The sequence below is a fragment of the Bos grunniens genome, chromosome 10 (assembly GCF_055505025.1).
Source record: "Bos grunniens cultivar Pamir isolate PY7600 chromosome 10, Bosgru_T2T1.0, whole genome shotgun sequence".
NCBI lineage: Eukaryota > Metazoa > Chordata > Mammalia > Artiodactyla > Bovidae > Bos > Bos grunniens.
This window is the reverse complement of record NC_141174.1, coordinates 56330062-56335015: the sequence shown is the minus strand read 5'-3', so window position 1 is coordinate 56335015 and position 4954 is coordinate 56330062.

Here is a 4954-nt window from a genome sequence, read left to right as displayed (position 1 = left end):
TGGGCACTTTTTTTTCTTAAAATAACCATCAGACAAGTTAGAAAAACCTCTGTGTTAGAATTTAGCTGCCAAACAGATAAATAAACTTCTGTGAGCTCATTATGTGAAAGTGGTATGTATTCATCATCTACATAGTGAACATTTGTTGAGCACTTAGGGGCTTGGCACACTTTTAAGCCATTTACATGTATTAACTCATTTGTTCTCTTTAACAACCCTGTGAGGCAGGCACTGTTATTACCTTCACTTAACAGATGAGGAAATTGAGGCACAGAGAAGTGAAGTAACTTACCCAGGGTCCCTCAGCTGGAAAGCAGAGAGCTAGGATTAAAATCTAAGCAGTCTGTGCCCGGAGTTTATACTCTTAACCTATGACACACAGAAGATTAGCATTATTAGAGCAGGGGCATGCTGCTACATGCTGTAGACAGTGAGTAAACATTCATGGAAAAGAGGAATTGGAAGCAGACCTAATGGAATGTTTGATTTATTAGCCTTTTCACTCAGAGACTGCCAGGTCCCCAACATCAATAACTTGTTCACTTTTACAGCATCCGCAGGGAGAAACTCTGGAGCCAGCAGTGCTCTTTTGGTTCTGCAGTTGAAGAAACCAAGCCAAGCTGGAGAGGGTGTGGAGAAAAGGGAACCCTCTTACACTGTTGGTGGGAATGCAAACTAGTACAGCCACTATGGAGAACAGTGTGGAGATTCCTTAAAAAACTGGAAATAGAACTGCCTTATGATCCAGCAATCCCACTGCTGGGCATACACACTGAGGAAACCAGAAGGGAAAGAGACACATGTACCCCAATGTTCATCGCAGCACTGTTTATAATAGCCAGGACATGGAAGCAACCTAGATGTCCATCAGCAGATGAATGGATAAGAAAGCTGTGGTACATATACACAATGGAGTATTACTCAGCCATTAAAAAGAATACATTTGAATCAGTTCTAATGAGGTGGATGAAACTGGAGCCTATTATACAGAGTGAAGTAAGCCAGAAGGAAAAACATAAATACAGTATACTAACGCATATATATGGAATTTAGAAAGATGGTAACGATAACCCTGTATACGAGACAGCAAAAGAGACACTGATGTATAGAACAGTCTTATGGACTCTGTGGGAGAGGGTGGGAAGATTTGGGAGAATGGCATTGAAACATGTGAAATGTCATGTATGAAACGAGATGCCAGTCCAGGTTCAGTGCACGATGCTGGATGCTTGGGGCTGGTGCGCTGGGAAGGCCCAGGGGGATGGTATGGGGAGTGGGGAGGGAGGAGGGTTCAGGATGGGGAGCATGTGTATATCTGAAATTAAAAAAAAGAAAAAAAAATCACTAATTGTAAGTGAAAAATCAAAAAAAAAAAAAAATAAAGAGATTGTCTTTTCTCAAAAAAAAAAAAAAAAAAAAAAGAAACCAAGCCAAGGAGGCCCAATAGGCAGACTTCAGCATGGAAACCAACCTCCATCCAACTGATGAATGGGAGTCTACCATCTAATGCTCTGCAGCCACAGACCCAGCTATGGGTCCCTTTCTTATTACACAATTGACTTAAGGCCACAGGAATTTAGTGCAATAAATTATTCATGAAAATATGTAAATCAGATAACCAATAGGATGTCAGGCTAAAGCTGGCTTCTATTGCCATGACACCTCACTCTCACAGGCTTGGTCAGTGGTTGGACTTCACTGCTCTGGACCTTAGGACAGTATTCCTGCCCACCTCCTCTCATGTCCCCTGGTGAATCCAGATGAATTCTAGAATGTGTTCCAGCTGCTGCTAGCTGGAGGGAATCACATCCGACTTAGGAAAGTATTGAGATTGGGACAGGGTAATCTCAGCTCCACGAAAGCCCACAACTCCATTGTCTGGGCAGAGACTGTGGGCCCTCTCTTCCTTCTCTGGGTTGTGGAGAGAATGCCTGAGTGGAGGTGAGAGACAGAGAGGATGTGGAGGGCGAATGAGCTCCCCAGCAGGGCTGGCTCCCTCTGTTGGGCCATGTACCTGGGGCTACTCCGGTCATAGGCAAGAAGCAGGAGATAAGTCTCTCCTAACTCCCCTGAGATCTCTGGGGCTGGGGTGGGGAGAGGGAAGGTGGTCTCACCAGTGAGAGCTGGCCTACGGCTGTACACCAGGCCCCATCCTATAATTCAATGCAGCAGACAGCTGCCTCTGGGATGTGACTAAACAGAATAAATTGACTAGACTCCTCATGGCACCTCAGCTGTCTCTGTGCCTTATTTGTCACCACTATGACCATTCAGCCCTCCCTGAGGAGGCCCCTTCAAAATGTATCTTTAGATCTGAGAGGGAAGCCCTTGGTGGTGATGAAGCCAGGTGTACACCTCAGCCCCTGTGTTAGGCATCTGGGATGGAGCAGATGTGGGCGCTCAGAAGGGGACCTGGAGAAGAGAGTTGCAGGGATATAGGAAGGAAGCAGGGGAAGAAGAAGTGAAGAAGCAGAGTTAGAACTTCACAGCTGTGTCCCTATACTGCCCCAATCTTTCCAGCAGAACACTGGTTTACAACTTTGGCTGCACATCAGAATGAAGTGGGACATGTACCCAAGACAGCCTCTTCCCATCAAAACCCAGATTCTGACTTCAGTGGTCATCAGTATTCTTTATGGCTCCCTAGGGGGTTCAAATGTAAGCCAGGGTTGGCCCTGCCCTCACCACCACCCTGAGGGTGTTTGTAGGCCTCACAGGCAGGCTGCTGCATCATTTATTCCTAGGCTAAATGTGGGCCCAGCTTCAGTCTGTGGGAAAAAGCAGTTTGTTTTTTAAAAATCCCTCCACATGGGGAGAATTTACATCCCTAAAGTTCTGTGACTCTAGCCTGTGAGCTCTGTGAGGTAGAGACCACTCCTGCCTTGTTTTCTTGGGACCTCAGCATCTCTTACGGATAGCTTTTTAGGGGGTTTCCCTGGTGGTCCAGTCGTTAAGACTCTGACCTCTAATGCAGAGGACTCAGGTTTGATCCCTGGTTGGGGAACTAAGATCCTGCATACTGTGAGGCAACTAAGCCCAAGTGCCACAACTGCTGAGCCCTCACGCTCCAGAGCCCACACTCCACAACTAGAGAAGCCCGGGCAATGCAAGGAAAGATCCCACACGTCACAACAAAAAGATCACGCACGCTGTGTCAATATCTGACACAGCCAAATAAATGTTGGAAAAAAAAAAGAATGGCTGTTTGGTATCAGAGTTTGCTTCAAACCCTGTTTTCCTGAAATCTTTTGAGTTGGGGAAGCTCATTGCTGCAAATGATCCTTAACTTCTTCAACAGAAAAATGGGTTTAGCAACAACGAAGTTTACCTCACTGTGTTGTGAATATTGAGTGGGGTTGGTATAGGAAAGAGCTTGGGAAAGCCTGATTCAAATGCAAATTGTTTCACTGCCCCCTGGCTCTAACAAATGAGCTATTCATCCTTTATAAACCTTTTCAAATATCACTGTTCTGTGAATTCTTCAGAATATTAACCACACACTGTACACAGAATTCTATAAGGCACATATCACTCTATATTCAGCATTGATGTTAGTCAGTGGCTCTTGAGCTCTTCCTCTGCCAGGCTCTGGGCAAAAGGTTCACTGCAATGATGTATTTTTCATTCCAGGCAAGAGAATTCGAGCTCCTGAAGGGCAGAGGCCATACGGTGAATTAATCAATCTTGCACAGTTCCTAGAAGGGTTTTGCTTCTGGGAAATTTTTAGCAACTAAGACTATGTGTTTTTCAGTCTTGAGTAACTCTTGGGGATTTATAGAAAAAGTGGGATTTTGGAGTTGGGAGAAGAGAGAGCAAAGGGAGTTGGGAGAAGAGCGAGCAAAGGGAATGGTGAGTGGGGGCAGATGGCTTTAGGATGCAGGCAAGGGATGGAGAAGCAGGTGACTTCTCCTCCACATAAGGTCTCTTGAACAGTCTGGCTGCTTTGGAAGGAAGACATCATTGGTGGAGGGCCAAGGCGATGAAGCCCCAAGAACTTATGAGAAGATTAAAGAAGAGCCAGTTAAGCATGGTGGAAAAGTTAACAGAAGACAACCCTGAACTGGATCCATCTGAAGGTTCACAGTTTTCTGCACTCTTGAGATCCCAAAGGGACCCAGTGGAATGAGACAATATCTCAGAATCATGAAACTGAAAGGCATCAGCTTTAACTGGAAGAAACAGTAAGTGTCTTATTGTGTAGGGTAACAGCAACAGAGTTTAACTGATTATAAGCCTTTGATGAGAACTTTTGATGAAATAGGCTTTCCAGCAAAACCAGTGTCAACACTGACAAAGACAGTTCCAAAGTGCATTCCTCAGACATGAGCTCTATAAGATGCTAATAGGAATTGTGGGGACCTCCCTGGTGGTCCAGTGTCTAAGGCTCTGTGCTCCCAATGCAGAGGACCCAGGTTCAATTCCTGGTCAGGGAACTAGATCCCACGTGCTGCAACTAAGACTTTGCATGCCACAACTGAAGATACTGCATAACTAAGACCCAGCACAGCCGAATAAATAAATAAAAATAAATAAATAAATATTAAAAAAAAAACGAATTATGTCAAATAGGGACTCCTATGGTCAATCAGTTTGGGAAATACTGGGTTATACATGTTTAAACCCTAGTTTCCCTCTTTTTTCTTTTTTTAATTGCAGCTTGTCTCAGAATCTCTAAAATGGGACTATACCTTGTGAATCTCCAAGAGGCATATGTAATATTTTCCAAATTAGTTCTAGCACAGAACTTCTGGTCTCTTCCCTTTCCTGTAGCACAATTCATAGCAATAGTGTTCCACAGAACAGATTTTGGGACATGCTGCTATAAGCTAAGCTCACTTGTACAAAAGGCAGCTATAAAAAATTCTAGACAGAACATCAATGAATTAAATTAAATTCAAAAATTTCTCCAGGAAAAACTAGTGATATGATTCTAGAGATATAAAGATATTTAATA